Here is a 19,790-nt window from a genome sequence, read left to right on the forward strand (position 1 = left end):
TAAAACGCAACACATGTGTATCGCCCGTACGATCTGGGAGGAGAGTGTGAGTCACGGACGCGACGAACGTGGAAACGAAGGTAACATTTTAAACTTGGTTCTTCACTAGACTAGACTGCTTGTATCTAGGCCAAGAGACAAGATTAGGACAAGATTAAGAGGGATTTTAATTGCATTATTAGTATTTGAGGGTTTGTCTTGTGTTGTGTCTTGCAGACAAAATGGATCCAGTCACCAATGCCAACTTTATGAGGCTATTCCTAGAACTGTACATGGAGATGCTTTGCCTGCGGCAGTTCCACAACAAGTTTTATAATGACAAATCAAAGAGGAATGCAGCACTGGAGAAACTGCTTGCTTTGTTGCAGATCATGGTCCCCATGGCAGACATGACCTATCTGAATCGCAAAATTGTGGCCATGAAGCTTACATATTTCAGGGAGAGAAAGAAGCACCTGGAGTCCTTGAGAGCAGGAGATACAGATGCTGTTTATTACCCCAGGATGGTGCACTTTGACAGGCTGCATTTTCTGGTAGACCAAGGGGTACCCAGGCCACCACTCAGGCCACCACTCTCCAGGCTTTCTCCAAGGCATCCTTCACCCCCAGCTGAGGCTTCTGATGTCCAACCTGGGCCTTCCAGGCAGCACCATGTGGTGGGGCCCAGCTTGAGACAGGTATTGCATTGTTGAACATATTTCTTGTGTTACATTTAATGATGTTAAGTAGATGTTCTTATTGATCAGTAAGTAGAGATTTCTCCAAGTGGTTTACATCTCAGTAGACAGTAGTGACCAAAAATGATTGGGACGGGAAAGAAAAATGCTGGGCTCAGAATGATAGTCTGTTCTATTTGGTAACATTCAATTAGCAAAAGCCAGGAGCACAAAATGGTGTGATTGATGATCAAAAAACTAAAACTATGTCCCCTTTTCATACACAGGATGACCTCAGTCGGGGGGAGGCTGTGGCAAGTGGCAGCCAGGAGGTTGACCAACGCCCTCCTCCTCCTGCCCCAGCTACAGGAGCCCAGCCACAGCCTGGAAGGATGCCTGGTGGGAAGTCCCAAAGGAAGACCAGAGAGTGATGGCCTGGGTTGAGTCTGGTCTGCCAGAAGATGCAGCCTCTTGAAGATCCACATCCTGGGGACAGAAATGGCATTTGAATTTCCTGCTCTCTAGGACTTCGGGACCAGACTTCTCTCCCTGAGATATCTACTCCTCAGGCCACCAATTTTTTAATATCTCATTTAGTCATGTCTGCCCTGGGGGCCAAAGGCTGCACCAAAGTTAAGAAGTTTCTCCAGTGCTGCGTTCCTAGTTTTAGTTTCTAGCGATTAATTGTTTCTTCGATGAAATACTTGTGTAATGTGTTTTCCTTCAAAAAGTACAGTTTATTTGTGAGCAGGCAGGTACATTTCAAAAATACAAAGTGAACTAAATAACAAGGGGTACCAACACTAAACAACCTCCTGTAGATTAAAAAAGAAAATATAAAAAATACAATAATGTTGTTGTTGTTTACACACAAAAAAAAATAAAAAAAATAAGGAGAAATGAGCAAAGTGTCTTTAAAGGAGATTTTTGGGGAATCCCCCCCAAAAAACATCCAAAAAATAAAAAAAACAAATCAAAAATTGTGTAGATGTGATGCAAACTAAAATTGTATTGCTGAAATGGTTAAAAAAGAGTAATGAAATCCGTTCAGGAGAAGTGTGTGTGACTATGAGCATCAAAAGAAGTTCGTTCTTGCAGCATTGTTAAAGAACAAGAGAATGCGCTTGATTAATTAATTTTTAACATTGCAGCGTGACGAATGTGCTATATCGCTTACGAGCAGTAGTTTTACCTGAAGGAGCACTTGCGTGTCGGAATTTGAATGTAAGCATGCGTGGCACTTGGTCCAATCAAAATGCTCTACACATGATCGCATTAGGTCCGACCGGCCCAGTTGGTCGGGAAATATTTCCAACGTGTTGGAAAATTGGGTCCGACGGAGATTCGGACGGAATCAGTCTGATGCATACCATACACAGTCGGATTATCCGACGACACGGTCCGATAGTACGCATTCCGACGGATTCTCCGACCGTGTGTACACGGCATTAGTCCCTTAGAAAAACAGCACATGTGGAGTGAACTGCATCCTGAAACACCTTCAGCTCCCCTATAGGCACTGGTCCCAGCTCTACTTCTTGCAGTAAATGCTAGCCCACCTTGCTGCCCCTTTACCAGCCCACCTGGCTGCTTCTTCTCCCAGTCTACCCCACTGACACTCTGCACCAGTCCACCTGACTGACACACGGGAGATCTCCCAGGGCAAGGCTAAAGATTTAAGCACACCGCTGTCTTCAAGAGAGACCTGCTACATGTGGCAGTCTCCCCCCCCCCTTGCCTGTTCCTGCACCATGCTAATCTACTCACGCTGTCCTTCCTTGCTCCCTCTGCCTCTCCAGAAAGCCTCCTTCCAACTGCTTCCTGTGGTAGGATCCTTCCAGGCCAGCCACTCGAGCTCCGGCCCGAGGTAAAACCCCTACTTGGCAGGAGTCTCTCAAAGGCCACTGACAGACTCCCTCAGCACTGCATTTCCATCTTCCGCCCGACTCACCTGCTGGCATGACTCATGTTTGTTAAGGGCTCACTTAGCCCCCTGCCAGGCCTCCCTGGGGATTGGCTAGGGGCCCCCTAAATATGCAAGACAACCCTCTTAGCTTCCACCCACTAATTTCCAGAATATTCTCCAATAACCTAGAACCAAGGGGAGGCACCAGAGAGCTGCCTGGATAAGTCATACAGCCCTGAACTTTAGCCACTTGCCGCCCGCCCTATAGCAAATGGACGGCGGCAAAGTGGTTTCATAATCCTGACCAGACGTCATATGACGTGATCAGGATTATGAGCCGCTGCGCGCCCCCGGGGGCGCGCATCGCGGCGATCGTTGTTGCGGGGTGTCAGTCTGACACCCGGCAACTATGATCTCGGTAAAGAGTCTCCGACGGAGACTCTTTACCACGTGATCAGCCGTGTCCAATCACGGCTGATCACAGTGTAAATAGGAAAAGCCGGTGATCGGCTTTTCCTCACTCGCGTCTGTCAGACGCGAGTAGAGGAGAGCCGATCGGCTGCTCCTCTGACAGGGGGGGTCTGTGCTGATCGATTATCAGCACAGCCCCCCCCCCCGAGGATGCCCACACTGGACCACCAGGGACGCCACTAGACCACCAGGGATGCCAAGGACAAGGTATGCCACCCTAGACCACCAGGGATTCTAGTCAGTGCCACAATGGATGCCAATCAGTGCCCATAATGGATGCCAATCAGTGCCCACAATGGGCATCACTGATTGGCATGCATTATTGATTGGCACTGATTGGCATCCATTAGTGCAATATATTATAATACAATGCCGCCTATCAGTTCCCATCTGTGCCGCCTATCAGTGCCTACCCATGCCCACCTGTGCCGCCTACCCATGCCCACCTGTGCCGCCTACCCATGCCCACCTGTGCCACCTACCCATGCCCACCTGTGCCGCCTACCCATGCCCACCTGTGCCGCCTAACCCATGCCCACCTGTGCCACTTATCCATGCCCATCCATGCCAATCCATGCCACCTATCAGTGCCCATCCGTGTCGCCCATCAGTGCCACCCATCAGTGCCGCCTATCAGTGCCACATATCGGTGTCCATCAATGCCACCTCATCATTGCCACTTCATTGGTGCCACCTCATCGGTGCCCATCAGTGCCGCCTTATCATTGCCCATCAGTGTAACCCCATCAGTGCCCATCAGTGAAGGAGAAAACTTACTTATTTGCAAAGTTTTGAAACTGAAACAAAAAAAAAACATTTTTTTTTTCAAAATTTTCGGTATTTTTTTATTTGTTTAGCAAAAAATAACACCGTAGAGGTGATCAAATACCACCAAAAGAAAGCTCTATTTGTGGGAAAAAATTATACAAATTCCATTTGGGTACAGTGTAGCATCACCGTGCAATTGTCATTCAAAGTGCGACAGCGCTGAAAGCTCAAAATTGGTCTGGGCAGGAAGGTGTTTAAGTGCCCGGTATTGAAGTGGTTAATGAACCCTGACTCAGATTCCATGGATCAGGCTTAGCCCTGAGCCAAAGTACAATTTACCTGCACTGCCATTAGTAGCACACTAGAGGGTGCTGCGTATGCATGTCTTTTCCTGGTAACCTTCTGGAGTACCCACTGGAAGGTAACCCTGTCTGTTGTGAGCAGCCTAACCTAAGGCAGAGGTCTTTTCAAAGGTTTTTAGCCCTCTCACTACCTTGTATAAATTCATCTCAAAGTCCCAGTGCCTCTTGGATGCCCTATTTTTTCATTGGAGCCTTTTAACCCTTTCCCCCAGCCTGGGCCAACAGCTAACTCTCTAAAACCAACATATTTACAACCTGCCTACAAGCTAATGATTCTATCCTGTGATGGCAGTATGCATACATGAATATGTTGAGCATGTGACCTGCATGCTATCTGCTCGGAAGCTCCTAGAGAAAGATGAGGGTAAGTTGTATAATAGAGGTTAAAGTGCATGTATAGGCAAAACTTTTTTTTTGTTTGTTTTTGATAGGGAAGAATTAGAAGCTCTTTCAAGCTTTTTATAATTTTTTTGTGCTCCCTTTGGGGATGCTTAGCCTCTTTCTTTGCCCTAGTAGCCAATGGGCCCATTTAATTGTATGTTTATTAATGCTGCTTTTGCATTTTGATGTGTTTTCATTGTGTTTATGAAGTGTTGAAAACATTTCATGAATCATTGATAAATGACCATGGAAGTGTTAATTTTCTAGTGGGATGTGCTTAAAGGGAAGTGATGTAGAGTAAATTATCTACATTAAGGTGTGTTTAGGTTGTGATACGGTAGCGGACATTTTTGTGAATTCTCTGCAAAACTAATTCATATGCTTCAATCTCTTTTCCACTTTGCTTGATGCAGCTTAACTTTGCTGGAACAAAAAAGTGTTGCAACTGTATAATGCTCAACGACTCTGCTCCTGCCTGGAACTGTCAGTATTGCTGGTTGGCTTGATGCTTTTGCCTGCATACAGAAGCAAATTGTTAGCATATGGCTGTTCGGTATAAACAGGAAGTGACTTCAGGTCTGGTATGTCTATTAAGGGGAACCGCGCGCCAAAATGAAAAAAAAAATGAGGTGGAGGTCCCCCCAAAATCCATACCAGGCAGTTCGGGTCTGGTATGGATTTTAAGGGGAACCCCACACCAAAATGTAAAAAAAAATGGCGTGGGGGTCCCACTCAAAATACATACCAGACCCTTATCCAAGCACACAACCTGGCAGGCCGAAGGAAAAGGAGGGACAAAAGAGCACCCCCCCTCCTGAACTGTACCAGGCCACATGCCCTCAACATGGGGATGGTGCTTTGGGGTCTCATGTTGATGGGGACAAGGGTCTCTTCCTCACAACCCTTGCCCGGTGGTTGTGGGGGTCTGCGTGCAGGGGGCCTATCAGAATTTGGAAGCCCCCTTTAACAAGGGGGGCCCCCCAGATCCCACCCTCCATGTGAATGGGTATGGGTCCATTGTACCCGATACCCATTCACCAAAAAAAGTGTCAAAAAAGTAAAAATGACAGGAGACAGCTTTTGAGAATTCCTTTATTAAAAAAATAAAAAAATAAAAAAGTGTCCCGTGGTGTCCATTCATCTTCAATCACAGCATCCGACAGTCCCGCAAAAAAAAAACAGAAACACTCTGCCTCTATGGGAGGCTGCCCCGCGACTGCCATGCTTTTGCTTTGACAGCTGTTATAAAAGCAAGGGCGGGGCCACCCAGTGATGTAACTGGGTGACCCAGTCCCTTCTGACGTCATGTGAGCTCAGAGGGGGCAGGGTCACCCATTTAGGTCACCAGGTGACTCCGCCCTCAGCTATGTAACAGCTGTCATTGCAAAGAGGCTGCAGTCGGCGGGACTGAGGCAGAGTTTTTCTGTTTTGTCTTTTCTCTGAACTGCTGGCACTGTGATTAACCACTTGACCACTGGGCACTTAAACCCCCTTCACCACTGGGCACTTAAACCCCCTTCCTAACCAGACCAATTTTCAGCTTTCAGTGCTCTCACACTTTGAATGACAATTACTCAGTCATGCGACACTGTACCTATATGAAATGTTTGTCCTTTTTTCACACAGAGCTTTCTTTTGGTGGTATTTAATTACCGCTGGGTTTTTTATTTTTTGCGCTATAAATCAAAAAAGACTGAAAATTCGGTAAAAAATAAAATAAAAAAATGATTTGCTTCTGTTAAAATATATTGCAGAGTATTGGCGAGTATTGGCAGAGTATAGCAGAATGTTGCAGAGTATTGCACAGTGTTACAGAGTATTGGCAGATTAATGTACAGTATGGGCAGAGTACTGCAGAGTATTGTCACAAAGCAGCACTGTAGGCACTACACATCAAGCCCACAGTGCTGCTGCAATCTCTCCCCCTCTCCCCTCGCACTGTACCGATCGGTACAGAGAGGGGAGGGAGGAACCGGCGTCGTGACATGATGCCGGTTTGTTTACAAGTGATCGCTCCTTCATTTGATGGAGCAATCGCACGGTAAACGGCCGCTACCATTGGCCGTTTACCGTGTTCGGTGATGCGCCGGGTCTTCTGGACCCAGTGGTCATGGATGTTTGCAGGAGCATGCTCCAGGGGGCGTGTGAGAGCAAGATTCTGGGAGGACATCCATGGACACCCTCCCAGAAAAACACAACCGCACTGTAGCTGTCTTTCGGCTATGGCCCGGTGAGCAAGTGGTTAAAGATGAATGGACATGGCGGGACACATAGGGGGTGGGATCTGGGGGCCCCCTTGTTAAATGGGCTTCCAGGATTCGATAAGCTCCCACCCCCAGACCCCCACAACCACCGGGAATGGTTGTGGGGAAGAGGCCCTTGTCTCCATCAACATGGGACCCCAAAGCACCCTCCTCATGTTGAGGGCATGTGGCTTGGTACGGTTCAGGAGGGGGGCACTCTCTCGTCCCCCCTTTTCCTGCGGCCTGCCAGGTTGCGTGCTCCGATATGGGTGTGGTATGGAATTATCGGCGGGACACCCACGCAATTTAAAAAAAAATTAGCTGCAGGGTTCCCCTAAAATTAAATTCCAGACCTGAAGGGCCTTGTTTAAATTTTAGGGGGACTCCCACGCCATGTTTTTTAAAATTTTGGCGCAGAGTTCCCCTTAATATCCATATCAGACCAGAAGGGCCTAGTAATGGACTGGGTTGGACACCATTTTTTTCAATGCTTTTTATGTGTATTGCTGGCATCCGACAATACATTACACCCTTGAGCAGTTTTAAATGACATTTTTGTTTCTTTAGAAATATAATTTTGCTGCTGGGCATTCATTGCACTATGTAAGAAGCCTTACATAGTGTGGGGGCGTGGACTTAGCCCCCTGAGCCATGATTGGCCAATCATGGGTCTCACAGCAGAGTGTGCTGTGATTGGCCAAAGCATGCAGGTCGGGTGCTTGCTTTGGCCAATCAGTAGCTGTCATTGCAGCCATCTGTGATCTCGCAGTGCATTGACGATCACACAGTACATTATGGGGCATTCCACGGGCGCTCACATTTTTCCGGCAAACGCCCTATAATGTTCTAAATTCGGTGAACGGGAGAACACCTGATGTTTCAACTCAAACTTACGTTTGACTTACGCTGTCCATTTAAACCCTCAGAGGTAGACAGGAGCACTGTATCCAATGGCTGTGGCAGCCCAGATTGGAATTTGAGGGTCCTTGTTCCATGTACATGTATTAAAGGTATGCAGGCAACCATCAGCTACATTTTACACTTACCTGGATGCTGGTTGAGCCTGCTACCTAATTAAGGAGCTTGATTCTGAGGACACTGACCAGTGAGCCATTGAACAGAAGAAAATCCCCTGCTAACACAGAGCAGCAGGAGACTGCTGGCCAACCCTGCACTTCATTGTAATAAAAGAGGAACAGAGTTGCTTGCAAAAAACAGTGGCAGTGCCTGCAACAGTCCTCAAAGGGACACTACCTTGAGCTTGCCACCATGACAGTTGGATCCCAACATGCTGGCGAGCAGAAGAAATAAGGGTAACATATTACTGACTGCTGAATGATTAATGTGGTATATAGATACATCCCTAGTTAGAATTGCCTGGTACAGGATTCAGGAGGGGTTGTTTTATAACAATTCTGCAGCTTATTACTCTTATGCCCCAAGACAGGAGCGGATTTTCCATTGTAAAAAACTTGGATGGTTTTTCTGACGGAATTTTGCTCAAGCTTGGCTTGCATGCACACGGTCACACAAAAGTTCTCTGAAGAACGCGGTGACGTACAACACTGCGACGAGCCGAGAAAATTAAGTTGAATACTGTGAATGAAATATATCGTCCCTGACCATGTTTGCTGAACCACATGTCAGCAGTAACTTGGACCTTGCAGCTGACTGCATTGCCCAATGATGCCACAACATTGCCTTCTATGGGATGGTAGAGAGCTGTAATAGCCTTACAGGAAAATAAATAGAGACTGGGAACTTGCCATTGTGATACAGCACATTCTGCAAATTCACGGAAGGGGGCAGAATCCACCAGATGGAAAGACAGGAGTTGTAAAGCTTGAATTTAGATGCTAGGCATGTGGGTGGCTGTGACTGTATTTTTGCTGCAGCAGATGGGGCAGAGGAATGTGTCTGCTCTATTCTACAGCTGGTAGTGTGCTACTGCCAGACGTGCTGCAAGGACCCGGGACACCCTGTACTATACCATCATCTCTGTCAGTGAAGGCTGCTGAGAGGTAGCGGGGGTAGACCGGAAAGGTGAGGAGTGAGGAGGTGCAGAATTGCATCCCTTTTGTGTGGCTTTCAGGTGCTCTTGCCAACAGTTGGAGGTTAAATGCCTTGTCAAGCATGTGGTACCCAAATGGCTTGTGTTTTTGCCATGCTTGATGTGCTTGGAGCAAAGTTTGCAAAGTGCAACGGTGCGATTGGCTGCACATGTGCTAAAAACAAAGACCCAAACAGCTGAGCTGTGGGAAGTGGGCCGGGAGACAACAGCTCATGATCTGGTGGAATAGGGTGGCTGCTCTCTACTCTACCATGATGGCTGTCTCTTTGGGGTTGTGCCTCACCCTCATTTTCCTCCTCTGCTCTATCCGGCACCCAAGTTACCTCACTGACCTCAATATCAACACCCCCTCCATCCTTGTTATCACTGGAGACAACTTGGCAATACAATGCGGCTGGGGGCACATGACTGATTTGTTGTTTATCAGTGTTCTCCCCTCTCTGTAGGCTCATGTTCCTACCTTCCTTAACCTCAGAACCAAGATCTGAATCAAGTAATGGCTGTGCAAGTGGCTGATGCTGTGTTCAAACAACACAGCTTACTCCTCTATTCCTGATGCTGGGCTATGGCAGGAGTATCTTTTAACAAGGAGGCAGAATAAGCGACTTTGGCAGCTGCAGTGGACTGCGCATTAGTCTCTGATTGGATGATGGAGGATGAGGAGGATGGTGATGGTTTAGTAAGCCAGTCCACCTCCTCCTCTGCATGCTGTGGCTGGATGGCAGGGGCAACATAACAAAACAAAGGAAATTATGCCCTGCCTGAGGATGGACCATGTCCACCTTTGCCTGTGGACACATACGCTGCTGGCCCCCTCCCAGTGCCATGGGAATGTAGATGTGGAAATGTGTATGTGGATGCACTTTAATCAATGGAAAGTGGTGTTTGGTGCACTTTAACTTGAGTACTCACTGCCCAGACACACTACAATATACTGCAGTAAAACTGCACTGACGCACTGCAATACAAAAACCTCAAAAGAATGGTCTGGTGCCATACCTCCATCCCCATAAATTCATACAACAAAAATATAGAATTTCATCCTGGGACTTTAAATGAGGTGAACACATGAGGCTAATAGAAATACTGTATGTATAATGAACATAGTTTCTGAGTTTATTAAAGGTATATAACAATCTTCGTATATATAATGCATAGAGATAAATGCCAAACCAATTTGATAGATACATAGTAATGAATGCTTAAAAATTTTTTTTCACATAAATTGATACAAGATGATACACAAGCATCTTTAAACCTCAATGCGTTTTGCGAGCCTTTGCTCGGTTGTCCACCCATTCAGCTCCCAGGCTAGACGTACCTCACTGCCACCTTTTGGGAAACCAGCTTTTGGTAACTTGGCTTAGTCAACTTGTAAGTATGGGGTCCCCTCACTGTGTCCCCCTATCATTTGTTAGACAATACTTACCATCATGATGTATATTCTTGAATGGGTATTTTATAGATACGCTGCAGACGCATCCACTCTTGAAGAAGCCAGCAACGTTTACATGTCCTCCATTAGCCACCCGCATATGGCATTATAGGTGGAACTGGTCACACCTGCCGATGGGTATAAATAGGATGGTCATTTTGATGGGGTTTCTCTTTTTTTACAGCTCCCCTTCCATGGAGGACATATTTATATTGGAAGAACCCACACAATCCCCTTCTCTGGGTAATCATGTTCCCATTTCTATACCCTCTTATACTTCAGTACACACTTTTTGTTTGGGCTGGTTCCTTTCCATCTCCCTCCTTCACCACTCACATTACTTTTTTCCTCCAAATTTTTCTTATTAGGTTGCCTTCACAGACATTTTTTACATTCTGCACTTTTAAGCTGTACTTGTAAGCACTCCCCTCTTACCTCCATGTTCATGTCACTACTGGACTAGTATACTACTCAGATATATACACATTTATATTCCCAATATGTCAAGTTAATAATTTACTAAACTATTTACACATATATTCATTTTTGTTACAGCTGTGACATATGATGATGAACATTGAGGAACACACTTTTATTTTCCATGGTATGCTTATCCTCCATTTGTTCCCCAGTGGGTCTCTGCCAGCTCTACCCCTTCAGCTCCCAAGCAAGACGTACCTCGTCGCCACCTTTTGGGAAACCAGCTTTTGGTAACTTGGCTTAGGCGACTTGTAAGCATGGGGTCCCCTTACCAGGGCCCCATATAATTTGTTAGACGATACTTACCATCGTGATGTATATTCTTAAATTGGTATTTTATTTTATTTTATACATACATTGCGTACACATCCACTCCTGAGGAAGCAAGCAATGGCGTGCGAAACGTGTTGAGTTTTAAAGATGCTTGTGTATCAACTTGTATTAATTGTTGTTAATTCATTTTTTAAGCATTCATTTACTATGTATCTATAAAATCAGTTTGGCATTTATTTTTATGCATTTTATATATGATGATTGTTATATACCTTTAATAAACTCAGAAACTATGTTCATTCTACATATTTCTATTAGCCTCATGTGTTCACCTCATTTAAAGTCCCAGGCCGAAATTCTATATTTTTGTTGCACGCATAGCAATATACTGTGGTAAATGTGCACTAACACACTGAAATATGCTATATTAAACGTGCAGTAACTCAACTCAAATATTCTGCGTTAAGCGTACAGTAACATACTGATTTATCAATATAGAAACTTCCGCATTACTATGAAAAAAATACAATCAAAAAAAGAATAATTTAAAAGTGCAGTGGTGTGCACGTCTGATATGGTTCCTGCTTAACACAAATAGTGTACCCACATAAACGATGAAAAAAATAAAAAAGTAAAAGTGAAGCGCTACCTATATTATCAACAATAAAAATAAAAGTGCTGTATTAATGTGAATAGTGCCACCCAGTGGCTACATGCTAAATAACACTACACCTTGCCTACAGAACAATAGTTTTGAGAACCTAAAATTAGCTGGATACGTAAATCAAAGTTCACACAATCTAAATAATTATCACAGTGAGAAGATACAATTAATCTTAGTGCAAAATATGGATAATAATTTCATTCAAAGTGAAAAAGCCAGGTCCATCTGTGATAATAGTATAATCCTTCAGTAGCTAAGTGGTTAATATTCAAAGTGACATAAACCCTCCATCAGTCAAATGATGTGCTCACCTCCCCATAAGACCCCTAATTGGGTCTAGTTGTGCCTTCCCCTCAAGGGATGGCAAATGCTCAGGTGCTCCTTGGGCTCGCCCACATCTCAGACCGTGATCATCCTGATTAGCACATGGGGATGGAAGGAACCCATATAGTGCTTACCATTTTAAAATATAGCATTTCTTAAAAAGAAATGACAACACTCGCATTTAAATGTGCATGACCTCCGGTGCTCTCCGGGCAATGCGTTGGTATATCTGGGGTACAAGAACACCCTAAAACCACTTAGATGTCTCTGTATACTCAGCTGCAAACCACCATCAGGTCCTGGTCTGCTTCCTGGTGGTGCATGGTGACATCACAGGCTCTGCCCAGCGCATTTCATTACTAATCACATGACTTATCAAGAGGTCACATTTAAATGTGAGTGTTGTCATTTCTTTTTAATAAATGCTATATTTTAAAACAGTAAGCACTATATGAGTTCTTTCCATCCACATGTGCTAATCGGCGTGATCATGGTCTGAGATGTGGGAGAGCCCAAGGACCACCTGAGCATTTGCCATCCAGGATTGTACCCTTGAGGGAAAGGCGAGACTAGACCCAATTAGGGGTATTATGAGGAGGCGAGCACACCAGTTGACTGGAGGTGGGTGGAGGTTTATGCCACTTTGAAGATTACCCACCTAGCTGCCGAACATTTACACTATTGTCACGGATGGGCTTGGCTTATTCACTTTGAATGGACTTATTATCCATATTTAATTTGCACTAATAATAGGTGTATCTGCTCACTGTGATAATTATTTAGATTGTGCACTTTGATTTACGTATCCAGCGAATTTTTGCATTATTAGGAGGTTCTTAACAGGATTGTTCTGTATGCAACACACTGATATAAACTGCATTAAATGTGCACTACCGCACTGATATATACTGTGTTAAACATGCAGTAATGCACTGTTACAGTATCTCACAAAAGTGAGTACACCCCTCATATTTTTGAAAATATTTTATTATATCTTTTCATGTGACAACACTGAAGAAATTACACTTCACTACAATGTAAAGTAGTGAGTGTGCAGCTTGTATAACAGTGGACCAATGTGACCGATGTGAGTGTGCAAAGTACGTGTAAATTGATGGTGCTATATGGGTACCTTAAAAAAAAATATATATAATATAATAGATGAGCATCTTATTGAGATGCAGTGTACAGGGATAGGGATAATTGTAGACATGCACACTCACTCAGGTTGAACTGGATGGACTGGTGTCTTTATTCAACCTTACTAACTATGTAACTAAGTGTAAATTTGCTGTCCCCTCAAAATAACTCACCGCACAGCCATTAATGTCTAAACCGCTGGCAACAAAAGTGAGTAAACCTCTAAGTGAAAATGTCCAAATTGGGTCATTTTTCCTCCCCGGTGTCATGTGACTCGTTAGTGATACAAGGTCTCAGGTGTGAATTGGTAGCAGGTGTGTTCAATTTGGTGTTTATCGCTCTCACTCTCTCATACTAGCCACTGGAAGTTCAACAAGGCACCTCATGGCAAAGAACTCTCTGAGGATCAGAAAAAAAGAATTGTTTCTCTACATAAAGATGGCCTAGGCCAGTGATGGCGAACCTTGGCACCCCAGATGTTTTGGAACTACATTCCCCATGAAGCTCATGCACTCTGCAGTGTGGTTCAGCATCATGGGAAATGTAGTTCCAAAACATCTGGGGTGCCAAGGTTCGCCATCACTGGCCTAGGCTATAAGAAGATTGCCAAGACCCTGAAACTGAGCTGCAGCATGGTGGCCAAGACCGTACAGCAGTTCAACAGGACAGGTTCCACTCAGAACAGGCCTCACCATGGGCAACCAAAGAAGTTTAGTGCACGTGCTCAGCGTCATATCCAGAGGTTGTATTTGGGAAATAGACGTATGAGTGCTGCCAGCATTTCTGCAGAGGTTGAACGGGTGGGGGGGTGTCAGCCTGTCAGTGCTCATACCATACGCCGCACACTGCATCAAATTGGTGTGCATGGCTGTCATCCCAGAACGAAGCCTCTTCTAAAGATGATGCACAAGAAAGCCTGCAAACAGTTTGCTGGAGACAAGCAGACTAAGGACATAGATTACTGGAATCATGTCCTGTGGTCTGATAAGACCAAGATAAACTTATTTGGCTCAGATGGTGTCAAGCGTGTTTGGGGGCAACCAGGTGAGAAGTACAAAGACAAGTATGTCTTGCCTACAGTGAAGCATGGTGGTGGGAGTGTCATGGTCTGGGGCTGCATGCGTGCTGCCAGCACTGGGGAGCTACAGTTCATTAAGGGAACCATGAACAACATGTACTGTGACATACTGAAGCAGGGCATGATCCCCTCCCTTCGGAGACTGGGCCGCAGGGCAGCATTCCAACATGATAATGACCCCAAACACCTCCAAGACGACCACTGCCTTGCTAAAGAAGCTGAAGGTAAAGGTGATGGACTGGCCAAGCATGTTTCCAGACCTAAACCCTATTGAGCATCTGTGGGGCATCCTTAAACAGAAGGTGGAGGAGCGCAAGGTCTCTAACATCCACCAGCTCCGTGATGTCATCTTGGAGGAGGGGAAAAGGACTCCAGTGGCAACCTGTGAAGCTCTGGTGAACTCCATGCCCAAAAGGGTTAAGACAGTGCTGGAAAATAATGGTGACCACACAAAATTTTGACACTTTGGGCCCAATTTGAAAATTTTCACTTGGGGGTGTATTCACTTTTGTTGCCAACGGTTTAGACATTAATGGCTGTGTTTTGAGCTATTTTGAGGGGACAGCAAATTTAAACTGTTATACAAGCTGTACACCCACTACTTTAGATTGTAGCAAAGTAGATTGTAGCAAAAAAATTTTATAAAAATGTGAGGGGTATACTCACTTTTGTGAGATACTGTATATACTGCATTAAACAAACAGTAATGCACTGATATATGCTGCATTAAATGTGCAGTAACACACTGAAATATACTGCATTAAACGTGCAGTAACACACTGAAATATACTGCGCTAAAAGTCCAGTAACACAATCAAATATACTGTGTTAAATGGGCAGTAATGCACTGATATATACCGCGTTAAACACGCAGTAACACACTCAAATATGCTACGTTAAATGTGCAGCAATGCACTCAAATATACTGTTAAACACGCAGTAACACACTGATATATACTGTGTTAAACATGCAGTAGCACACTCAAGAACACTGCGTTAAACATGCAGTGACACACTGATATATAGTGCATTAAATGTACAGTAGCGCAATGATAGCGCAATGATATATACTGTGTTAAACGTGCAGTAACACACTAATATACACTATGTTAAATGTGCAGTAATGCACTCAAATGTACTGTGCTAAATGTGCAGTAAAGAACTAATATATACTGCGTTAAACGTGCAGTAACGCACTCAAATATACTGCGTTAAACGTGTAGTAACGCATTAAAATGTACTGCATTAAACATGCAGTAACTTACTTATATATACTGCGTTAAACATGTAGTAATGTACTGGTATATACCGCATTAATGTGCAGTAACGCGCTGAAATATACTACATTAAATGTGCAGTAATATACTGAAATATACTGCGTTAAACGTGCAGTAACACTCACGTATACTGCATTAAACAAGAAGTAACCCACTGATATATACTGCATTAACCACTTCAGTCCAGACCATTTAGCTGGTCAAAGACCACAGGACTTTTTAGAATTCGGCACTGCACTGTTTAACTGGTAATTGCGTGGTTATGCAGTGTTGTACCAAAACAAAATTTGCATCCTTTTTTCCCACAAATAGAGCTTTCTTTTGATGGTATTTGATTGCCTCTGCAATTTTTATTTTTTGCGATATAAACGGAAAAAGACCTAAAATTTAGATGTTATAAGAAATATCCAATAAACTCAATTTTAGTCATACAAAACCCCCCCAAATTACCCCATTTTGGAAAATACACTCCAAACTATTTGCTGAGAGGCATGTTGAGTACATTGAATATTTTATATTTTATATTTTGCCGCAAGTTGTGGGAAAATGACAAACATTTTTATTTTTGCACAAGGTTGTCACTAAATGATATATTACTCACACATGCTATGGGCATATGTGGAATTACACCCCAAAATACATTCTGCTGCTTCTCCTGAGTACGGGGATGTGTGGAACTTTTTGGAAGCCTAGGCGCGTACGGGGCCTGAAAATCAAGCACCGCCTTCAAGATTTCTAAGGGCGTACTTTTTTGATTTCACTCCTCACTACCTATCCCAGTTTTGAAGGCCATAAAATGTCAAGATGGCACAAAATCCCCCAAATGACCCAATTTTAGAAAGTAGACACCCCAAGCTATTTGCTGAGAGGCATGTTGAGTCCATGGAATATTTTATATTTTGCCACAAGTTGTGGGAACATTACAAACTTTTTTTTTTTTTTTTGCACAAGGTTGTCACTAAATGATATATTGCTCACACATGCTATGGGCATATGTGGAATTACATCAAGCTGATAGGCATGTTGTGTCCATGGAATAGTTAATATTTTACCACAAGTTTCAGGAAAATTAAAAAAAAATTATTTCTTTTTTTGCACAAAGTTGTCACTTAATTATATATTGCTCAAATATGCCATGGGCATATGTGTAATTACACCCCAAAATACATTCTGCTGCTTATCCCAAGTACAAGGATACCACATGTGTGGGATTTTTGGGAGCCTAGCCGCATACGGGGCCCCCGAAATCCAAGCACTGCCTTCAGGATTTCTAAGGGTGTAAATTTTCGATTTCACTCCTCACTACCTATCACAGTTTTGAAGGCCATAAAATACCAAGATGGCACAACCCCCCCCCCCCCCCCAAATGACCACATTTTAGAAAGTAGACACCCCAAGCTATTTGCTGAGAGGCATGTTGAGTCCATGGAATATTTTATATTTTGCCACAAGTCGTGGAAAAATTACTAACTTTTTTTTCATTTTTATTTTTTTTGCACAAAGTTGTCACTAAATTATATATTGCTCAAACATGCCATGGTCATATGTGGAATCATACCACAAAATACATTTTGCTGCTTCTCCTGAGTATGGGGATACCACATGTGTGGGACTTTTTGGGAGCCTAGCCACGTACAGGACCCCAAAAACCAAGAAACCACCTTCAGGATTTCTAAGGGTGTAAATTTTTGATTTCACTCCTCACTACCTAACACAGTTTTAAAGGCCATAAAATGCCAAGATGGCACAAACCCCATGACCCCATTTTGGAAAGTAGACACCCCAAACTATTTGCTGAGAGGCATCTGACCACACTAAGATCGGTGTGATAAAATGCTTTCCCAATTTCCCAATGGCGCTGTTTACATCCGGCGAAATCTAAGTCATAAAATGCTTGTAGCTTCCGGTTTCTTAGACCATATTACAGATGATTCGAGCCGTTCTGGTCTCTGATCAGCTCTATGGTCAGCTGGCAGAACCACCGGCTACATTCTCAGGTTCCCTGTTGGGACAGGAGAGCCAGAGAAAATCATAGAAGATGGTGGGGGGGACATTCCCTCCCACTGCTTATAAAAGCAGTCTAGAGGCTAATTATCCGCTAGGATTTCTTTTACTTGAAAGCCAACCGCTTGCTGAAAAGAATGGTACCAAGATGATATCTAAACCCACCAGCACCATTCTAGTGTAACCACTCAAAGTCCAGCAACATGCCAGTACGTTGCTGGTCCTTGTTGGGCATATATTGTAACCTTTTTTTTTCATGCAGCCTGTGGGCTGAAAGAAAAAAAAAGATTGATCAGTGGGTATGCCCACCATTAGAATACCTCCCTTCATCACCCACTTCTAATGATGGGCATACATGCACCATTTATATATGCCGAAGCATGGGGGCATCTGCGACAAAAGGTAGGAGCAAATCGCTCCTTCACCCCTGCTGCCCCCATGCTTTGGCATATATGCTCTTTTTTCACTGTGGTGGTGAAATCACCTCCTACAGCACTGGAGTCACGGCTTTATGTATCCACGCCGCAACTGAATGGCGTACCTGCTAAGCAAATGATGGTTAACAAAGAAAACAAAGTAACATTACAGTATAACAGTAAGACTTACCATACCTGCAAAGCAAATACAGAAAAAAACATAGTAAAAAATAAAACATTTTTATTTACAATCACAGATTTACAATCTGTGCCTAAAATATATATATCCCAAAGTAGGGGGGCATCCTTCAGCATATATGCTCTTTTTTTTAACTGTGGTGGTGAAATCAGCTCTGGAGTCATGACTTTATCTATGGTGGGAGAAAACGCTGTTGCTGTCAAGATAAATAAATCTGCGCTGCAGCTGAATAGCATACCTGAAAACAAAGAAATGGTTAACAATAAAACACAGTAAAGTATAAAAAAAATTACATACCTGAAAAGCAAACATGATAAAACATAATAACAATAAAACATTGCAGAATAGAATGCAGTAAAAGCAGAAAATAACAAAAAATATAGATACTGGACTGGTATGCATACCCCATGATGTTTTCAGGGCACCTGGAAAGAAGGGTGTTACACTATGGTGGGTGTTGTCCAGCATACCTGTCTTTGGGGGAGAGCGGCTCTGGTTTTCTGCCTCCTCCTGTCTCCTCCGAAGTTGTTCTGTGAGCAATTTGAGCCTCACCGCCTTCCTGACGGGATTGTCTTTTAGCAGAACAATATAGAGAGAATAGAGAGAGAGAAAACAATAAAAAAACATTTTTTTTTATTCTATTTTTTTGTGTATTTTTGTATTTTTTTTACTTTTTTTTTTTTCTACACTTTTTTTTGTAACGGTTGTAACAGTTCTAGGTTTGGGTCTCTCAAAATGTGATGGAATCTTGGGAGACCCTGTGAAAGTGTGCCTAGTCTGTGCAATGCTGTACCCTACGCTAAAACTCAACTAGTGAATGGTAGCTCTCAAAACATTCACCAATGCAAAGACCAGGATTGTCAGGACAGCATGGACAATAATAATGGGTGTCACGCCTATATCCGTGCTTTCTACAGACACAACATTTTCTTTTGGGGGGCTTGTTGGCTTGTTGGGTAGGGGCACTTGGGAGGAGATAAGGAAAATGCCTCTCATGCAGCCAGCTTACCGCATTTGGATTGGGAATGTGAGGTGGAGCACCGTCTGGAAACAGAAGGGGTCTGACGATCTCTTTGTGGAATTTAAGGAAGGATCCAGTCCATCCTGAAGCTCTGTATAGCACATGAGCGTTCAGCAAAGCCAATTGAAATAAATAGACACTTTTTTGTGCCAGCTTCTGGCCTTAGGGGCAGCTAGGTATGGCGCCAACGACTGGTTGTTGAGGTCCACCCCTCCCATATTAAGTTTATATTCGTGTTTCTCCACAACACCAGTCACCGTAGTAATTTGGACCATCGTGTCTGCATGAAGGGAGGTAAGAACGAAAACATTCTTATTATCCCTCCACTTCATAGCGAGGAAGTTATTACACTTCAACCAAGCTCTCTCCCCCAGCCTAAGACGGGAATCTACAAGCCGCTGGGGGAAGCCCAGGCGATTGGATCGCATGGTGCCACATGCTCCAAACTGTTGATCAAACAAGTGACTAAAAAGTGGCACACTCGTGTAATAATTGTGCACATACAAATGGTACCCCTTTCCGAATAATGACACCAAATCCCACACAATCTTGCCAGCGCTTACTATGTAGTCAGGGCAGTTTGTCGGCTCTACGTGACTATCTCTTCCCTCGTAAACCATA

General features: G+C 43.8%; 1 long non-coding RNA gene across 1 annotated transcript; it reads left to right on the top strand.

The window, feature by feature from the left end:
- Nucleotides 1-233: 233 nt before the first annotated feature.
- On the top strand, nt 234-1,556 carry LOC143929875 (uncharacterized). Its single transcript, XR_013262617.1, has 2 exons — nt 234-677; nt 944-1,556. It is a non-coding gene; the product is annotated as an uncharacterized LOC143929875 (long non-coding RNA).
- The last annotated feature ends 18,234 nt before the right edge of the window (nt 1,557-19,790 follow it).

The sequence above is a fragment of the Lithobates pipiens genome, unplaced genomic scaffold (genome assembly GCF_037356315.1).
Source record: "Lithobates pipiens isolate NorthernLeopardFrog02 unplaced genomic scaffold, aLitPip1_a1.2 Scaffold_25, whole genome shotgun sequence".
Taxonomy (NCBI): domain Eukaryota; kingdom Metazoa; phylum Chordata; class Amphibia; order Anura; family Ranidae; genus Lithobates; species Lithobates pipiens.